We start from the raw sequence: 21714 nt of genomic DNA, 5'->3' as shown, positions 1-21714 counted from the left end.
CCGGTTTACACCAGCATGGCGGACGGACTCCAGTCCTTCCGCCATCCTAATGAGCCCCTTAGTTGTCTTCCATTTCTAGAAGGAATTTTTTTAAGAAAATGGTGCCAACTAGTTCCCTTCCGCTAGTTATCATACTCAGATCAATAGATTGAGAGACCAAATCAGGCAAGAGAGCAATAGCTGTGGTATTTCTTAATAGATCATCAAGCAGATTGGAGCACATGGATCTCCCTTGCTTAACAAAATTGACTTCACACTTCCATGGAAATGTCACCCTTCTCTCACTCTTTTGGCATGCTTTTATTCCCCTTTCCTGTATGCATCTCTCTTTCTGTTCTCTCATCTACTCAGGTATTATCACACATTAAGTATATAAAGAAGTCAATATCTATATGTTCTTAAGGCCGGTGTTTGTTGATGGGTCACAAGAGTATGAGGTCGAGACTATTCTAGAGTTCTGCATTCACTTTGAGCAACTACAATACCTGATTGACTGGAAGGGATAGTGTTCCAGTATACGATCATAGAAGCCAGCTTTCTTTGTTCATACCTCTACATTTGGGTGTTATTCCATAGATAGTTTCAAAATAAAAAAGGGTCCTCTGAGAGTTCCAGGAGGAGGGATTCTTTGGATGGGAGTATTCTCAGGAACCTCAGGAAGTGAGAAGAAGCAAGGACAAGAGGTACTGAATAGACTGATGCTTGCAATGGGTTTAATGCATTGTATACATTTCAAAGAGGTCAGGCATAGAGATTGTGGAAAATGGGAACATGGAAACTAACCTAGAACTTATATAAGGCCCCCCTCCGAGTCTGCGTCCTTGCTTAGAAGAAATCACGAATTGGATGAACGAGTCCTTCCTCAAATTGAATGGGGAAAAGAGCAAAATCATGATCCTGGGCAATGGTTCTCCTCTTGACCTAAATGCTATTTGGCCGACCTCTCTCGGCTTAGCACCCACCCCAAGACCCAGTTAAAAAGTCTGGGTGTCTGGATCGACCAAGATCTTACATTTAAGATACAGGCTTGGAAGACGGCAACTACGTGCTATGGTATCTTGAAAATAATTCGGAAGGTTCTTCCCCTTCTTCCTTTCCAGGCAAGGAAAATTATGGTCCAGGCCCTTATTCTCTCCCGGCTTGACTATGCAAATGCTCCACCCTTTCCAAACTACAGACAATTCAAAACTGGGCAGCAAGACTCATATTAGGCACCCCAAACATCACTCAGCAAAACCCGCCTTAAGATCACTTCATTGGCTGTCAGTCCGGGAGAGAATCAATTTTAAAGCCCTAGATGTCATCCATAAATCTCTGTCCAGAACAGGCCCCCCCATTCTTCAAAGTACCATTCAGTCCTATCAGCCCAACAGAAGCTTTCGCTCTAAAACTATGAATTTGGTCATCATCCCAAGTATCAGGAAAAAAGTGGGGGTCGGCAATTCTCTTTTAACGCGGCCAGACTCTGGAATTCCCCTCCCCCCTACATGCGTGCAGAATCCAACCACTTTTCCTTTCGCAAGCTGCTGAAAACCCTGCTCTTTCCCTAATGGATGAAACCCTCACTACTGCTACTATCAGCGCTGGGATGTCTCCGGGTAGCCATGCGCTATATAAATGTTAATTCAATTCAATAATTCTCGGTTGGGGAAGGACTACTGGAGCGAGGAAGGCAAAATATATATAGGATAGGGATGTATGACATTACAACACATGCTTTTACCACGCATGCCTTTACAACACGGTTTTTACAACGAAAACCTTTACAACGCATAGCGCTTTGGGGTGCTGGATAGTGAATAGTTTAATTTACTATTCCAACTCCAGTCCCCGTGGGCACTAGGGAAGGTGTTGGATAGTAAATTAAACGTATTCCCTATCCTAGAGCGCCCCCAGCGCAATGCGTTGTAAAAGTTGCGTCGTAAAGGCACTGCGTGGTAAAAGTTGTGTTGTAAAGGATGTTTCCCATAGGATAGATATCGGCCAACATCCCATGCACATGGATCTCCCTTGCTTAACAAAATCCCATGTCCCATGTCCTTTCTACTGCCATACCATTTTGTCACCAAGTCTTGAATTCGCGTCACTTTGTTGTTTTCCTCCTTCCTGGGTCCCTTTCTAATCTTCATTCCTTAAAGAATCTGTTTGAATCCCTTGACCCTGGCATGCTGGTCTTCCAAGCCTCGAACTCCTCAAAGTTACCTACACTTACCAGAGCATTGGACCCAAATTTACTAACATTTTGCTGTGGGATGCGGCACTTCTTTGACGCAGCTCTGACCCACCATCTATTATGGTCTTTACTAAGCCACACAAAGAATGATTTGTGCGGCTTTGCAAAAAAAAAAAGTTACCAAATGGAATGCATACCACTGCCTTGAGCTACAAAGCATCAGGGATGTGTTACATGGAAAGAGCATGAGCATTCCCATGCATCCATCCATGACGCACACCAATATTTGCAAAAGTTAATAAACATGAGTTTGCACCAGAATAGTGTGCCTACCCGTGGCTGGTGTAGCAGGGAGAAATAAGTTTAATTCTCCTTGTTACTTCCATTTTGCAATGTGCAGAATCATCTTCTCCAACCTGTTCTCCTTCAAGGACCCTCTCGACTACAATCTGACTTTGCCACTGGATTCAAGCTAGCCTGGCTGATATGGGGTGTTACCCATAAAATGGTCCCAGGATGCTTTTTTCCGGTACTGGAAAGACTTGGCAGTTTGAGCTGGACTTTTCCCATGAGGCAAAGGATCAAGACTGATTTGCATATGGCTGGGTCTGAACTGGGAAGGCAAAGTGAGCTAAAGAACGATGATGGATTCAACCCAGATATGTGACTGGGGGTGAGTGTCTTAAAAGTTTCAGTGCTCCATCCATCCTCTCCTTGTGTTTGCTACATTCTGATGTACACTTTATACAGTGTTGATGGTGACGTATGTAGCTATATTTCCTCATGAAATTATATGTATTGATATGATGTCTATATTCACAAGCTTTTGCATATATTTTCCCATCTTCCTGTAGATTCCTTTGCTCCTGTTCTGTTGGATATCTTTGTTGGCAAAGTTGCAAAGACCTCAAGTTGGAGCGGGGGATAGGTGGCATGAGTGTGGCTGCAAAAGTGCTATGTCATAAGTCTCCACGGCTGCTCCATCATGAGGCTCCTGCATGAAAAAGCAGTATATTTTATTCAAGGATTTTTAGGGGGGTTGGATGTAGAAGGGTAACTGATGGTTGGGATTTGTCAGTGTCGGCTTGAAGTGACTTGCAAGTTGTGCTTTCTGTTAACTTGCTAGTCTGTAGCAGAAGACTATATCTGACTTCACCCCAGATGGCACCTCATTAGAGGTCTTTAGTCAAATTAGGTTTGATTAGTTGATGCCCCAAAGTCTCATCAATGCACTAACTTGATTTACCTTTGGATTTTATTTGGCATATTGGCAGTGGAGGAGACTTTTCCTATCAGGTGCTTTCTACTTGGTGACTTCAGGGGCACATTCTGGTACTGGTCTACTGCATGGCTTGCAGACTTCGCTGCATGCCTCTCTTTGTGAGGGTAATGTACTGAAATATTAGGGTCTTAGCGATTCCAGGAAAGTTAGGAAGGATCTCTTACGATAGGATACATAGGGCCAATGTACAGATGTTGCAGGAAACTCATATGGCATCTTGGCATACAACCATGGCCCAGTTTTAAAGCTCCAACAGATTTGTCCCTACTTACTTCACCTATTATGGGGGTGTGAAAGACCTGCCAACTCGCAAAGTGCCACTATGTGTCACAAAATATCGACTCTCTTAAAAAAATTCATTCAATGATATATCACGCAGTGGAAATGAAGACGAATTGGGAACCACTCCACTGTGTCAGTTTACAGCTGGTCTTTGGAGGCTCTGAACAGCCGATGTCCATGGTAGGCTTTGAAGACAAAGCAGAACATCTGCAGCAGCCACAGCAAGTGGTCTTTGTTTTCTGATGGGAGATGTTGGTGTGGGAGGGCTTTCTCAGGCAGTTCTTAGCAAGCAGCCCCACCTACTTCAGGGCCCCACCTCCTCCTCTCACACAATAAAAACAATGGGCCCGATTCACAGAATGAACTTAAGACTCAATCCTAAACTTACTACTATTTTGGTATTCACAGAATGCACTTACTACTTTTGGCATTCACAGAATTAACTTACTACTTTTGGTATTCACAGAGGTTAGGATTTTGTGTTAAGTTTGTCTTAAGACAAACTTAAGATAGACTTAAGACAAAATCCTAACTTCTGTGAATACCAAAAGTAGTAAATTCATTGTGTGAATGCCAAATCTAGTAAGTGCGTTCTGTGAATACCAAAATAGTTTGGGATTGAGTCTTGAATTCATTCTGTGAATCGGGCCCAATATTTTGAAGCTGGGAGGTCTGGGTGTGGCCATTGTTGCCTATACACTTGGGCTTCAGTCTATTTCACAAAGGGACTGATGAAGAGGGTAGATTGGTGAACACTGCAAGCTTCCTGCCTGGGCAAAGGTGACTATTGGTGAACAGTTATGCCCGTAACACTGGCTCTTCAGATTTACCGAATGTGTTGTTTCACTTATAAACAAGTATCAAGAATATTGTGTGGTCTGGAGGAAACCTTAACCTGTTGCTATATGCATCCCTTGTAGAACTGACTTTCTTCCAGAGAAGCAAGTCATTTTCACAGCCTTCTAGGCATTTAAGACTCTGCCGATGCATGGTGTTACTTAAATCCTGTATGTAGAAATTACACATTCTACTCTTCAGTGCATGGCCTGTATTCTCAAGTTAACCTGATTGTGCTTGTGCCCAGAGCTGTAAGGTAACTGACTTGATGTTGTGTACTGCCCAGCACCCTATAATGTCACTCCCCTGTGGTTGCTGAATTAGAACGACCTGCTCCTCCCAGCCCCTCCAGATACTAGTGGTGTAGGTAGTAACACTTTGTTGGGTCATCCGTACAGCAACGGCTTAGGTTTGTAATCCAGTCATTCTTTCAAAATAATGTCATTTTTTATCACAGTGCCTCCACACTAAAGGAGCCATTTATACTATATATTTCTAGGGGTGTATTTCTGAGTAGTGGAGGGTACCAGAGCTGCCGACTTTGGAGCTGGGGAACCAGGTTTCAGTCTCGGCTAAATATCCTGTGATTCTGGGCAAATTAGTTAGGGCCACATGTATCAAAGTTCCATTTTGCATTCCCTATTTAGCGAATTTTAGGTAATGGCTATTTAGGAAATGCAAATGGGATGTAAGAAAATAGTGATTCCCTAATAGCCATTCCTACAGAGTAGCAATCGCAGTTAGCGAATCACTATTAGGAAGTGCTACTTCATTCGTTCCTACGGGCCTAAAGGTCGATATGTGTGAATGGTTTTGCATTACCTAATTTGCAATTACCTAATTGGTAATCACAAATTAGCTGAAGCAAAACCAAGGTTTCCCAGTGTCCTACGGCCCTCCTGAAGCACCCCCCAAAAAAATGTGCACATGTTAAGGGCACTCATGCCATATGTGGATGTTCGCACTACACAGCACTTTGTAAAATGCTCATTTAGTACATTTTCAAAAATTGCACATAGTTACCCTCATCTTGGAGTCAATGGTAATAGCAGTTCCTAAATGCTAACAGGCACATGCATCAAGCGATTAAGAAATCTCAAAACGTGCAAATCGCTAAAAAAATGCATTTGCGATCGCAAATAACAGTGTTGCAATGCATCAACCTTATTTTTGCGAGAATCTGTATTTTTTCACAAAAATAGGCAATCGCAAAATAATTCTGAGAAAACAGTTGCGAGTCCTTATTTGCAATTCTCAAATACAGAATCGCAAATAAAGAATCGCAATTGAAATGCATACAAAATCGCAAATAGGGATTTCCATAGAAATTGCAAAATTGCTATAGCAAATTAAGAAGGGACACAACCAGGTGGTAATAATGAGTGCAAATCTGAAACAGCTGCAAATCAACAGAAACTGATTTAAACACACCCACAATGAGCTCCCAGAAGTCAAAATGGCAGGGCTGTACCTGATGGCGAGGAGGATGAGGCTGCAAGCTGCTCGACAGAGAGGGAGGCAAATCAATGAGCGCATCTTCAGAGTCCGCATAACTTTGTAGGAAAGCAGGAGGACGAGATATACGATAAGTATAGGGTCAATGCACAAATGATACATGAGCTAATCAATGAATTGGACCCCATCCTGCAATGACAGACTCATAGGACCAATGCAATCCCAACGCATGTACAGATATTATGTTGCCTACATCTACTGGTGTCAGGCAGTTTTCAGGGTGTAATTGCAGTAGCAGGAGGTGTGTCGCAAAGCGCATTGTCACGAATATTCAAAGCGTTCCTTGATGCCATGATGGTCTGTATACACTCACATATAAGTTTCCCTACCACAGCCCGTGACATTGCTAAAACCAAGCAGGAGTTATACCAAATTGCAGGCTTCCCCCAAGTCCTGGGTTGTATTTATTGCACCTATGTGGCAATATGTCCCCCTGCAGCACAGGAATATTTGTATAGGAACAGGAAATATTATCATTCCCTCAATATTCAGGTTGTGTGTAATGCCAAAAACATCATAACGGACATTGTTGCGAAATTTCCCTGCAGTGCACATGATTCATATATCTTCAGGCAAAGTGGCATTCACACCCGTCTTGAAAGGGGAGAATTTGGAGAGGGACATTTGCTAGGTAAATATGTGCAATACAGTAATCCATTAATTGTACAAATGTCAATGTCAAACAACCACTGACAGCCTTTGCTCCCTCACATGTAGGTGACAGCACATACGCCTTGCGGAATTACCTTCTGACACCTTATCTCAATCCTACGACTGCCGCCCAAAGGAGATACAATGCAGCACATATCTCAACAAGGAACGTCATAGAGCCAACATTTGGGCTGCTGAAGAGTCGATTTAGATGCCTTCATAAGACCGGTGGAGCAATGAAATACAACCCTGAACAATGCTGCAAGATAGTGACAGCATGTGCCATGGTGCACAACATTGCGACAAAGGGTGGTTTGGAAATGGAGCTGTCTGACAGTGACTCGGAGGATGGGAACCAGCAAGTGCAACACCACCCTACCCTACAAGGATCAAGCGCAGCAGAAGGATGCAGACGCAGATTGGAGATTACACAGAATTACTTCTAAGGTGAGCAATGATGGCACAAACACAGTACATGAATTGAAAAGTAAGCTTTATGTAAACAAATTGTGACCAGAGAGTTGAAGCACACCCCCAAAGTGAGTAGTGGCACAGTAGTCTTGCAAATAAACATGCAAAAAATGAAATGAACAATCACTTGAAAGTCAGTAATGAGGTCACATTGTAACAATGGTTACGTCACCATCTCAGCCTGTCAGCGGCAGCAACTTCTTGCCTTACGTTGGGAGTGGAGGGGATGGCGCTGCGTGTATTGCGTCTCACTGCACTGGCAACTGGCATTGTTGTACTGCCCATGCGTGAGGCACACTCACTACTATCTTCCTGTGCAGACATGTTGCCTCCACTAGTGGATGCATTCATCATCTCAACTGCATTTGTTACTTGGTCTAGTGCTTTGGCAACATCTCCACTCCAATGACACATTTGGGTCTGCATGGTCACTGATCTACGTGCCAGCAGTGCTGTAGAAGTGGCCAGCCTATTGCTTGACTTTATTTGCAGTTTGAGCAGCTGCATGAGTTGACGATGCTGTCTATTGTGTGATGAATGCCCCTCCTGCATGACCTTGGTCAGTTCCTGCACATTACTGGACAGTACTGCTATGTTGCCTGCCATATTTGCTATTTCCTCCCTGACTAATCGAGTGTTCTTGCTTTGCAGGCGATGTGAACGGAGCATCTGTCCCTCCAGGCCACCCCAGACCTGATTTGTCTGCTCCACCTGCTGTGGTCTGCGTGCTCTGCGTCTTCTCCGTTGCACTCTGCGATTGCCTCTACGGATCTGTGTTGGTCTAGTTGTGGCGCTACTACTTTGCCGAAGTCTGACCTCAGGTGCTGCATTGGCCTCATCATCTGACGCTTTGGAACCAGTGTTGCGACAGGTGACCTACGGGAATGTGGTACACGTGGCTGTGTAGTTGGCAGAGCTGGTGTGTCCTCATGTTCTGACGCGCTGCTGTGCTGCATTTCCAGGTCCTCACTATCCCCGGCCTCACCACGTTCTGCATCTGTGAGGTTAAACAGTGCAAAACAGCATTAATGTATGCTTCTGAGGTCATGTCACAGTTGACAAATATTACATTTTCATTTCATTGGAACATCTGCTACACTATTTGAAATCGTTTTTATATATGTGTGCGTTTGTCATTGTAACTACTTGCCCTGCCTACATCTCCCAGGATGCACTTCCCTTAGTAATGAAATTGTACTAAATGCTTAACAGTATGCGCTTACGCTGTGCTGAGCTCCCACTCTGACTTCAGTAATTGGGACAATGGCAACATGCATTCCTCTTACCTTCAGACGTGTGTGTAGCTCCTGAGGTGTCCAGCTGCGTCACACCAACATCAGCTTCAGGCTGGATTGTTGACTCCACCAAGTCCTCCATGGGAGTGTTTCCAGTGTCTGTTGCTGTTCCCCCTCCTGTATGTGCCTCCTTCAACCGGTCTGCAAAGCGCACCTTGGCCTGACTGCGCAGATCGTACCATCTCTTTTTAGGTTCTTCATTGGTGCGGTGAGTCACCCCAATTGCATTGACTCTGTTCTGGATACGGATCCATATCTTCCTTTTTTCCTGCTCTGGTACTTTCAGAGAAGCTTTTCCAAACAGCTTATCATGGCTGTGCACTACTCCCTCAATCAGTGTTTCAATTTCTTGTTCAGAAAATTTCACTTTTCGTTTCCTGCCACTTTGGCTGTCCTCTGCTGTTTGTGCAGGTTTCATTTTCTGTTGTTTGCAGGTGTTCTCAATCTCTCTCTCCAACTCCTCTTCTGCTCCCAGAGCCAGCTCCCTCCTCTCCCTGAGCCTCAGCATTGAAAATGAGGCTTGGAGTGCAGACTTCCTGCTTGTGATGTCATCAACATGCATCAATGTGCGACTCCGGAAATTGCGAAATCGCAATATTTTCTGCGATTTTTACAGAATCCTTATTTATTCGCATAATTCATGATGCATCGCGTTTTGCGATTCCTTATTTGCGATTCCTTAAAAATCGCAGAGAAGGAATCGCAAACTCATTTCTTGATGCATGTGCCTGCTAGTTTGCATTTAGGAAATGCTAGGTACATGTGCGTAGGGAGTCGCATACTGCAATTCCCTATTCGGAGTCGCAATTTTAGGAAACCACAAAAAATTACGATTACCTAAAATGCACTGCCAAAGCCTTTCATACTTCTTGAAAGACTATTTTGCATTCGGAAAACGGTCAAATTTTGTGATTTGCACTGCTTGCAAATGCAAAATTTGATAAATGTGGCCTTTAATCCCTCCTGTGCCTACTAAAAATGAATGTGTCCTTGAACAATATAACTGGTGCCCATGTAAAGCACTCTAATACCTTTGGGCCAAGTTTGCGCTATATAAAGCTACAAAAAAGGCAGAATGAGGTTCTGGGATTACAGAACACAGTGGGTTCCTACTGAAGGGATGCAAGGGGCACTGTGAAAACCTGTCAGAGCTCTATATCTAAACATTGGCACAATTCACAAAGGTAAGCTTGCATGTGTACATCTACTGACGTGTAAATCTAATCATGCAACTTGGTGTAAATGTAAACTTTTTTTGCCAGTGGAGATTATAAGTAAGAGCCTGGTTGCAACTTTGGCAGTGCTGGCCCGGCACAACACCGCTAAAGCTGCGCAAAGACCACCCTTCTGATCATGAGCTCAACTCGTGCAGGCGGACGGTCATTTTGCCTTTCCCATGGCGGTGACCTGAAAAAGGGAACTGACATGGGAACGGCAAAAATGTTCCAGCTTGCCAAGGACTATAAAGTCCATGCCGTGCTGGAACTGGGGGTGCAAGCAGACAGCCTGAATGCATCCCGAGGCAGGGGGTGGTGGTATGGGGGCCCTGTAGGGCCCCCCTTTGTTCACCCACAACATGCCTTTTTGTGGCGGGCTCACCGCTATGAGAAGGATGGGTTAGAGGAACTGTGCCAGTCCCGTTCAGCATATTGCATTGCCCCTTCGCCACTCCACCGCCAGGGAACAGCGGTTCCCTGTCACACCCAGCGGTCCACTGCCAGAACCACTCAGAGAGTCGTAATCCGGGGGTCGGACCACCGCCACCCCAGACTCTTAATCAAGCCCAAAGTGTAGACTAAAAAATCTCCACCTCATCAAATGGGGTGTGGAGTATCGCATCACTGAATTTATGAGTGAAAAGTTACTATTATTAGTTTTCCACCGAATTGTGGAGATCTCCACCACTGTGGTGGGCATCTCCCTATGGGACATTATTGGGAAATGTTATAAAAAGGATTTAAAAAGAAATAAGGTTAATGTAAAGTGAAACAAAAATGTCAAATCATTTTAAACAAAACTTATGATTTATTAAAGAAAAATATCCAGCACTACCTCCAACAATTAACTTTGCATTTAATTCTAAATTAATTTAAATATATCAATTAATTATTTAATATTATTGAATCATACAATTTGTATGAACAATACTTGAAAATTAAAATCACCCACCCTCAGTAGCATTTTTATTTTTAATGAATTTGTAACAAACTTAATTATATATTATGTTTTCAATTAAATGTAATTATTTGTTAACTTTTTAAACTAAGTTAAAACTTAATTAAATGTATTTAGGTGCATTATTAAATGTAAAAATAAAATGTAGCATTAATTACTCAGTAGCGGCTGCCACGGTGTAGCTATAGTTAGGTCAGGGATCCATAGGCAAGGCATTTCTTTTCTAATAACACAGGATGCTAAAAGGGTACTTGAATTGGTATGCGTAGAATTGGCGTGGGTGATTACTTTCTCTTTATTTTTCAGTTGAGGTGCACTCTTTTAGGAGCTTAAAGATCGCTGAGGGGTGGCACATCAACAGCTTTTATGGAGACAAAATCCTCCCATAAATTAAAGATCCATCAGTCGTCTCCCTCCAATTACGTTAGATGTTCAGTCCTTCTGGGAGTAATGTGGGTTCAGGTTCAACTGACATAAGTTGAGCGTATGCCCCTGACACTGACCATGCTTCCAGTGCAGTGCAGCTTTGACATTGTATGGTCTTTCAGATTTATAAAATACTTAATAATAGTCATATCGAGTGGTTTCACTATGGTGTAAGAACCCTGTCTATCTGCCATTTTTACACTTTTGGTCGATGACTGGCTTGTGGACTTTGCTGACGTCTACTGTTGGTCAAATCACGTTTATCAAGATAGTTGTCCATCCTAGGCTGCTATACATTTTTCCGAATGTCCCTTTTATTGTCCTCATTATCTTCTTTCACAGGCTTTGTTTGTCCTTGATCAGTGTAGTTTGGATGGGACATTCCCATAGGGTGAGTATTGATTGGTCGATGTTACCATATGACTCTGAAGGGCTGGCAGTTCCCTAGCTTCGGGGATTTCATTTGATTGTACAAGATTAGTATGATTATTGGTTGGTTCTTACTGTAGCCTTAGAGCCTAACGTAGCGGGCTCTACTGGCCATTAAAGGCCTGCTCCAGTTTTAAAGGCCCTCGCCTTTGTTGAGGGCCTTTAACAGTGGAGCAGGCCTTTAATAGCTGGTAGATACCACTACGGAGGACTCTCAGGCTATTAGAACATTCAGCCCTTAGAGTAACGAATGTTCTCCTCATGGAGCTCTAGGGAGTTGAAATCCCTTCGGGCCTTGTGAGGAATTTGTGAAACATTGGAATGTTGATGCTCTGGGCTTCTACCGACCATTAGAAGGCCGGGTCACTCTGTTTGTTTTCAATGGAGTGCTTAACATTCCAATGTTCTAAAACAGAATATATCCTTATAATACAATTGATAGAACATTGGTGGATTCACAATCACTCAATATGCTTTTACTCAGTGCATACAGGGCACCCAATATGGACTCGCAACTAATACACACTACTGACATCCCTGGCTAAAGCCCGTATCCATTGTGTGGGCCCTGTCTTTCTGGAGTTTTGCGTGACCGACATTCCAGGCCTATCAAGCCAGGTTTATGAAAAAGTTTGAAGACCTTAGTAATAAGACTCTGGCATACTTATATGTGCATGGATTCTTTACATCACTTGATCAGCTGCATGCTAGGGTTTCAGTGTCCTTCCACAGTATCCAAACTAGTATCTCATGTTTAATGCTCTGAAGATGAGATTTCCAGGTTAGCTCTAGATCCCCGAAGAGTCAAGGCTGGTCCAATATGTATTGACCTCCCCAACTCCTCATCACACAGTTTCAGGGCTGTGAACGACTCTGACTGAACCAAAGGAATCCACAAAGAAGTTTTTGTGCTGTAAATGGGAATTGCTGTGGTCCTATCAGTTGGCCGACACTCAATGGGGCACAGCTGCTATGCCAACCAAAAGTTATTAATCCCGTGCCCTTGTTGTACATTAATATTAAAGTGGACCACATATAGATGTTCTGGTAAAACATTTACAGTTTGTACGACATCCTCAGCGTGATTTGTAGCCTGAGACAATCTTGAAAATGTTTTATTCATGTAATGCAGTCATTGTGTAGACATATCAATTACCTTAACTGTTTCTGCAATTTTATTTGAAGTTTCTAAAGCACATTCAGATGCTGTCAGAGTTTTTGTCATGACTTTAACTGTCGAAACAATTGGGTAATCAGCCACTTTACGAAAATTAAGATTCCTGTCTTGTGGGGGCTAAGAGGAGTTTCTAATCCTGGAACCGATATATAATCTGAGAGATCAGGGCCTTGTTAGGGTCTCAATTCCTGTCATGAAGGAGGAGCTCTTTGCGAATGGAATATTAACATTTTACATATTCAAAATCCACTTATGGTAACAGGTAGAGTCTCTCATTACTATTGATATTAGTTAGTCCTCAGCTACGATTCATGACTCAGGCATATCAATGAAGTATATTATAGCCTTAGAGCCCGCAGTAGTGGGCTATACCGACCATTAAAGGCCCACTCCAGTGTTGAAGGCTGAAAGTGAGGGCCTTTAACAACAAAGTGACTCTTTAATGGCTGGTAGAGCCTGCTACTGAGGGCTCCAAGGCTCTGAGGACTCTAAGGCTATTAGAACATTCCGCTCCTAGAGGGTAGAATATTCTCAATTGTAAAACAGAGTACTCACAGAGCCTGAGAGAACTGAAATCCCCTTGGGCTCCGAGAGGCATTTGTTCATAGAAACGGCTGTGAACAAACATTGGAATGTTGATGCTAGGCATTAGAAGCCAGGAGCACAGCTTTGTTTTCAATGGAGCGCTCAAGATTCCAAAGTTCTAGTAATGTAGAATTACAGAATTCAACCAAAAGAAGTGTTGATAACCAGCCAAAGTTATGGTTGTGGTCAACATAGATTGACACTTAACGGATCTCTCTTTCTTTTGCCCAAAAATGAGTGATAGAAGAAACTATCACCTGACAATTTTTTTTTTTTTTTTGGAGCTTTACTCAAATTGGTTAACATTTAAGAATAAAGGGCACAGCTATATGAAGATTTGGTCTTACAGTGCCACTAACAAACACACAAAATACCGATGAGACCCTCCTAAAGCTTATCAAAACCAGCAACCAACTGAACAGTTATTACAGCTCTGGGTGAATTGTCATTTTGGCCTGCTGGCACAACCGCAACACATTTTGTGTACCTCCTGCGCAAAGTGTAGACTGCTGTTGCACCACTCTCAATCTGCAGAGGCAGCAGCAGTTTGCGGCATCTATACAGTGCTGTAGCCGATTGGAGGTGTCGGTAGGTGCCCCCACCCCCTTCCTCCTAGGAATCATTCGACGTAGAAAGTGAATTGCTGACCGCTGTAGAGAGTCCACTCAGAAATGGGACAGGCGTTGTGAATGTAGTAACAGGCGCTGGGACACAGCAGCGGAGCAGGTAAAAATATAGGGCCATATTTATTACATTTGTGGTGCAGGGCAGCTCAGCAAGTCCCCTTGCTGCGCGGCCCTGCGTCACAGGGAAAGGGTAGGAATGCGCTGTTTTTATCCAATACGGTGCATAACTGTCCTTTTCCCTTGCGCTGGTGCCATTTTGGCAAAAAACAACAAGTGATGGACTGAATGTGGATCAATGTCACACACTCCCCCAGTCAAAAGATCTGGGCCCAAATCCATCGTTTTTTTGCACTCCACACCACCCTGGGTCAGATAATGGCTTTATGCAAATCAGCTCTGACCCTGTTGCCCCATGGGAACAGTCCAGTCCGAACTACAACAGCCATATCTTTCCCAGACCGGACTCAAGCATCCGAGGACCGGACCGGTTTCGAGGTAACACCTCTCTTCAGCCCGGCTAGCTTGACTGCAAGTGGTGTGGAGTGCCTGGGACCCACGTCTGGGCATCCCCAGCGCACTTAGGGCGGCAATTGCAAAAAACAACAAGTGATGGACTGAATGTGGATCAATGTCACACACTCCCCCAGTCAAAAGATCTGGGCCCAAATCCATCGTTTTTTTGCACTCCACACCACCCTGGGTCAGATAATGGCTTTATGCAAATCAGCTCTGACCCTGTTGCCCCATGGGAACAGTCCAGTCCGAACTACAACAGCCATATCTTTCCCAGACCGGACTCAAGCATCCGAGGACCGGACCGGTTTCGAGGTAACACCTCTCTTCAGCCCGGCTAGCTTGACTCCAAGTGGTGTGGAGTGCCTGGGACCCACGTCTGGGCATCCCCAGCGCACTTAGGGCGGCAATTGCAAAAAACAACAAGTGATGGACTGAATGTGGATCAATGTCACACACTCCCCCAGTCAAAAGATCTGGGCCCAAATCCATCGTTTTTTTGCACTCCACACCACCCTGGGTCAGATAATGGCTTTATGCAAATCAGCTCTGACCCTGTTGCCCCATGGGAACAGTCCAGTCCAAACTACAACAGCCATATCTTTCCCAGACCGGACTCAAGCATCCGAGGACCGGACCGGTTTCGAGGTAACACCTCTCTTCAGCCCGGCTAGCTTGACTCCAAGTGGTGTGGAGTGCCTGGGACCCACGTCTGGGCATCCCCAGCGCACTTAGGGCGGCAATTGCAAAAAACAACAAGTGATGGACTGAATGTGGATCAATGTCACACACTCCCCCAGTCAAAAGATCTGGGCCCAAATCCATCGTTTTTTTGCACTCCACACCACCCTGGGTCAGATAATGGCTTTATGCAAATCAGCTCTGACCCTGTTGCCCCATGGGAACAGTCCAGTCCGAACTACAACAGCCATATCTTTCCCAGACCGGACTCAAGCATCCGAGGACCGGACCGGTTTCGAGGTAACACCTCTCTTCAGCCCGGCTAGCTTGACTCCAAGTGGTGTGGAGTGCCTGGGACCCACGTCTGGGCATCCCCAGCGCACTTAGGGCGGCAATTGCAAAAAAAAATTTGGCAGCATAGCATCAACAAGGCACCCTTGCAGCATGGGTCTATGGTGCCTGTGTTATCAGCAGAAATGTATAGGGCACCTTCCTGCACAAAAAGCAATCCTGAGAGGCTTTTTGCTCTTTCTGTGTGTGCTACAAAATGCAGCACACACAGCAAGAGGAAAGAAGTTAGGAGAAATAAACATATTTCTTCTTGTGATGCCTCTAGTTTCTTTTTTGGTGTATTCCCTGGTTTACACTGTGTTGTAAATCTGTGAATGTGTCAAAAGCCCAAGGAGTTGCGTTGGAACACCTACACAATGTTCACGGAACGCCAACCGTGGGCAGTGTAACGCAACGCAGCAATTTGTGCTGCGTTGCGTTATTCCATATTTTGGTAAACACCAAAATGGCTTTGCTTGGCTTCAAAAATATGACTTAAGGTTTGTGTCGTGCAAGAGCGACACAAACATGTCATAATGGCCCTTAGTGCAGAAGGTGGACATCTAAGCAAATGTCTGCAGCAACTCAGCCCAGGAACCACCACAAATATTGCCTTTGCCTGTATCAGATGAAGTTTAAAAACGTGTCCCATTCTGCCATTCCATATAGGACCAAGGTCTGGATTGACTCACTCACTATTAATTCATGCACTCAGTCTATGATTCGTGCATCCACCCACTCACTCAACCACAGGAAAAATAGTATGCCGCAATCCACACACCCTTACAATTTTCGATGGTGTTCCCTGCGCATTCCTACCCTGAAAAGAGATGTACTTCTGCCCTTTCTAGAACAAAAGCGATTCCAGTGCGTATTTCAAAAAAGGGAAGAAAGATGCGCAGGTTTGAGCGGGAGAGACAAGGGCCATTGGCACGTCTGGGAGGTGCTGTTGTGTACAAACTCGAATACCTAAAATTGTTTCACTCATTTGCCACTCGTCTGCTTGCTGTCAATCTCTCTGGTTCGCTGTGAGCTGGGCCGAAATAGTTTTGCTGTTACACCTGATGCTTGAGTTAGAAGTCTGTTGGGGGAGTTTGAGGTGGGGGTGAGGGGTTGCCGCCGCCATGTACCGCTTTTCAGCCGAGCTTATTGAAATCCCCAGCAGGGCCTCGTCGGAAAATAGATCGGATCTGTTAAAAATCACTAAACGTCGCAGAAAGATATATTTGTAATGCCTGCAGCTGGAAATCTTATCGTGTGGAGACAGCAGTCGTTTAAATGCAAATCCCTTATCTGAGCTGTCACTCGCCGCGCAGATTCCATTTCCGAACGTGACTCAGTTTCAAGAGTACTTCCGCAGGGGGGCGGGGTATGAAACTCACTTCCCCTCAACCAACCCTCCCTCTCGCCAGGCTCTATACATGAACAAAATAACTCTCTTCAAAAGAAAGTTTTGCTTATGTCTCCCCTTAATCATGAAAAGTCCGAAAGATAACTCAGTGGGTCTATGCATGTTGGCTCCAGGTGTAACTTGAAACTCACAGTTTGCAGTCCCTGCTGGGATATATCGACGTTCATCCTTCTGTGGTCGATGCAATGCTCACAATCAAGTTGGGCACAGTAAGTACATTGATTTGGTGCAACTTTAATTTAGCACAAAATGTCTCTTGAGCACTGCAACACCTGGGCACTGAAATAAAGCCGCAACTCTGTGTCAAAAATAAACCTGCTTTTTTAATCTAGAAGTTCGTTCAGAGAGAGTTCTTTGCACGAAGGAAGGACACGTTTAGGTAGCCTTGGAAGCGATCTTATTGCTTACATTAAAAGATCAGGCGAGGCCTCTCAAGGACTAGCAAGCTGATGTATGGATTTGCTTGAATCAGTCTGAACTACAGGAATTGATCTGGGTCCATTCCGTTCCATAACTTCAGCTCATTTACCCATGAAAGCCAGAGGCCAACCATATACAATTTGAATCGATCTGGGTGCATTCCATTCCATTACTTTAGATCATTTTCCCATAAAAGACAGACAAATTTGTCTTTTCTATGACCAAAATCTGTCTGTCTATGCTATAGCCCACAGCTGCGAAATTGGGTTGTTGGGTGAGGGAAGTAAAACCCTACTCAAGCAACTGTAATAATTCTTGTTGGGGTGAACCATAAAAAGTAATTCAATTAACTGGTGCTTAACCCTCTGGTAGCTTGGCACAAAAGCAGTGAGGCTTAATTGAGGTGGAATGTGTAAAGTATTTATGCGGCTCTTAAACAGTAATAAAGTAAAAACACAACACAAAAAATCCCACACTATTTTAAAATATAGAGGAAAATGTAATGAATGATTTAACACCAAAACAAAAAAATCCAATCAGGAGATTGGAGATATACAATTTCAGAGATATAGAGCAAGCATATTGCCTAAAAATTCAAAGTGCCACTTATCTGGTCTTATGAGACCAGGTGAATGTCACAAGTTCAGGCCGACCACGATGGAGCACAGATTGGAATACAAGGACCAGGTTAGACCCACTGAGAAAGTTGCCTTCTCAAAGTCGGGCGCAAAGAGTCCAGTTCACGGTGGAGGAAGCCGCAAGGAGCATGGAGAGCGGCACAGATGGTCGTCGCTGTAGCGCGTAGAGCAGTTGGGGTGTTGCGGATGGTCGTCGCTGTATGGAGAAGTTCCAGTCGGATGTCCCAGATGATTATTGTTAGAGATTTAAGTTGGTCATCATGGGCTGTGAATACTGTAGTGCGAAGTACAAATCTTACATTGCTTGTCATCGCTGACGGTCACTGTAGAGCAAAGAGTCAGTTTCAGTGGAGCGCCGCTGTGGCAGTTGGTGTGGGTAGAAAAATCTTGGTATGAACAGCCCGTTTGCGGTCGCTAAGAGCCCAAAGTGTCTGAATTTCTTACTTTCTTCAAGGAGGAGTTCAGCTGATACCACACCAAGGGTCCAGGACCTGGGAGGCACCACTGGGCGATCAGGAACTAACTCCAGCAGAAGCCAGCAGGGCTCGGGCAGGTCCAGTTGCAGCTCCAGACAGGTCCATTTGCAACAGGGCAGCTGGGTACTGGAGAGGGGCCGTTGGAGCTTGTTACGTCCTTGTAGTTGAGAACAGGTCAGTCAGATGACCCCTGGAGTCACTTCAACCTTGGATGAAGGGTGCATCCAGTCTACCTTCTCAGCAAGCAGGGTAGGCCTCAACCAGCAGGGCAGCAAGGAGTACTTCTTCTGAAGAATCCACAGGTCCAGGAGTGTACTGAAGAGGGTGTCTGAGGGTCCCCTTTTATTTCTGGTGCCCTCTTTGAAGTGGGAGAATCTTCTGGAGTTTTCTCCTGCAGAGGTGTCTGGGATTTCCTGCCAACTTGCCTTGGTCCTAGTCTAACTGGGGGCACAATAGGCTAGTGTGAAGACTTTTATGTGTGAGCTGAGCATTCTCCTTTGAACTGCAAGTGTGGTAGGTGACTTCTCTGCCCCCTATCAAGTCAAAAATGGCCCATCCTGCCAACATTCAGACCCTCATTTGTGATACTGTCTAGTAGGAATACACAAAGGCCAACTATGCCTAGCCATGTGACCCAGGAACAGTCTGTTGGCATCAAATGGTTAGGACATGAAAATGTTGACTTTCTAAAAGTGGCATTTTCAGAATTGTGGCTTAAAGTTTTACTTTACCATTAAATATGGTTTTCAATTACAATCCCTCAGACCACCAAACATGACTTTCCTATCTGCCCCCAATCAGAAGTTACGCTTATTAAATGCGATAAGGTAACCCATGTAATCTTTTGAGAGAGTTAGGCCTTGCAATAATGAAAAATAAATTTGAGAGTTTTTCGCTATCAGGAAATGTAAAACTTAAAAGTGCATGTCCAACTTTTTAAATACAACACACCCTGCCCTATGGGCTGTTTAAGGTCTACCATTTGATTGACTTATATGTATTAAAAAGGAAGGGTTCGTGGCAAAATCTTTATTTTGCCAGGTCAAAATGGCTGTTTAAAACTGCACACACAGGTTGCAGTTACAGCCCTGGGGCATGTTTGAAAGGCTACTTAAGTGAGTGGCACAATCAATGCTTCAGGCCTGCGAGCAGTATTACATTTACAAACCCTGGGTACCTAAAGTACCACTTTACTAGGGACATACAATTAAATTAAATGTACCAATTGGGTGTTAACAAGCTATACCATGTTTAAAGGAGAGAGCACCAGGACGTTAGCACTAGTTAGCAGTGGTAAAGTGTGCAGAGACCTAAGGCCAACAAAATGAGTTCAGAAAACAGGAGTGTTGAAGGCAAAAAGTTTGGGGGTGACTCTACAAAGAGGGCCAAGTCCAACACCACACTTACAGGTGCCCCAGACCCTCATTTTCCAGATGAGCACAGTCCGCACCTGATGCATTTCGACCCAATTGGGGTCACTAGTGAGCTGAAGCCAAAGCCCTTTCAGGCAGCACAGAGAGAAAGGAGTTCCACTTCCAGACATAACTATGCCACTTATGGCGTCTCACTGAGTAAAAGAAAAGCTGGTAGAAGCAATCATTTAATCAATATGAGTCACTGATAATTACTCTGAATTCATTCCAGTGCATCATTTTTAATACCAATGCCGTTAGAGTCAGTGGACAACCATATGTAAATGAATGTTGGCTTTTGTCCCAAAATGGACAGGCAAGGTGGATGCAAATGGTGGGCAACTCCCTCTGTGATAAATACCAGAAGCAACCCAAGATGCTTGCATTTCTGTGTAGTGGGCAACATGGGTGAGTTGTACCAAGGTCCCTCTGCATTGCATCCCATTCCCTTACCTTACCTTCCCCACTTGCAGGACTATGCTTATCATTGCCCAACTCATTGTTCCTCATTTTATTGATGTTGGAAGGATTGATGGCTGAATTGAGCCAACGAGATCCATACCTGTAACCATGAGGTCGAACACAGGTTCGTAGATAAGATGCCATAGCCCAACGAGCCGCCAGAGCTGGCTCAAAAAATGAGCTCTCAGTGGCTATAATTAATTGAAGCATGTCCACCCATTACTCGTTAAGATTTTAAAATGATTCTTTCACCAGGGACATATAATGTGGTTGCTCATAAGGCGTGCACGGGTGTGCAACAACACTCCAAAGAAAGAGTAGGAAAGAGGGAGGGGAAGCTGATGACAACAGCAGAGGAGGTTTAAGCAAGGCGCTAGAGAGAACTGGTTTAAAGGCCATGCATGCATCGACCAACATTTGAGTTAGAGTCTTGTTCGAGTGAACCATACACGTAATCTTTTTTTGAAGAAAGGGTGGCACTCTTGTATCAATAAGACCCGTTTTGCCAGCCAAGTCCTGCGTTCAGGGTGTTGGAAAAACATTACATTTTTTAAAATTCGAAAGCAGCCAAGTGGCCTTGTTCTGAAGGGCACCTTCAGCCCCACCGGAGTCATCTGTGGCACGTCAAAGGGCACAGGCTCTCTGTGCAAAGTATTATGTTTGCTTCTGTTTTGCACATGAATTACATGGAGTTTCTATTATCATGTCAAACAAACGATCTTCCTGTGTGTATGGGCACGCATACAGTCATGAATGACCTAGGCATCTAGTAGATGTTGTAATGAGTCATAAGGTCATTATTATATGAAAGAGTGAAATGAAGTAAAAGGCTGAGATTTCCATGCTATAACTGCTCATCTTTATCCGTGTTACCTGAAAGATGTCAGTGGGATTCAGACATGCTGCAAGTAGCAGTGGCACAATGACCTGCTGCCTGAGCCTTTTGCTCTGGCATGAGGCATGTCAGTAGGCCAGTGGTGGTTGCTACAAAACAAAAGTGGTGGTGGGGGGAGCAGATGGAGGGATGGGGAATTTAGGAAAAATAATAATTTAAAAAACTTACCTTTTGCTGCAGCTCCTCTGATGCCAACGGCTGCCTCATTGCTTCTCACTCTGCAGTCTCTGGGAAAGCACAGGCTCCCCACCCAATCCAGATGCTGCTTTCATGCCATGCTTTTTCAAACAACAGTGGTCCCTTACAAGAGAAAAAATTCAATTCAATAAATATAGCCATAATCGTTTCTATATTCGGTGTGACATGTCCAGCCGGACAGAGGTCCAATCTTTACTTTTGAAAGGTATGGGAGAGGAATTCTCCACAGTTCAACAAAGTGGGGCACAAGCCTGTACCCTGCTCAAACATACACAGAAAATGCAATGGACAACGTGAAACAAAGAAGGGCTTTTTAGGCAAAAGTGGGCGGTTCTTCAACTTTCAGAATTCAAA

Source organism: Lissotriton helveticus, chromosome 1_1 (assembly GCF_964261635.1).
Source record: "Lissotriton helveticus chromosome 1_1, aLisHel1.1, whole genome shotgun sequence".
In the NCBI taxonomy this organism is placed as follows: Eukaryota; Metazoa; Chordata; class Amphibia; order Caudata; family Salamandridae; genus Lissotriton; species Lissotriton helveticus.
Note: the sequence above shows the minus strand (reverse complement) of the source record.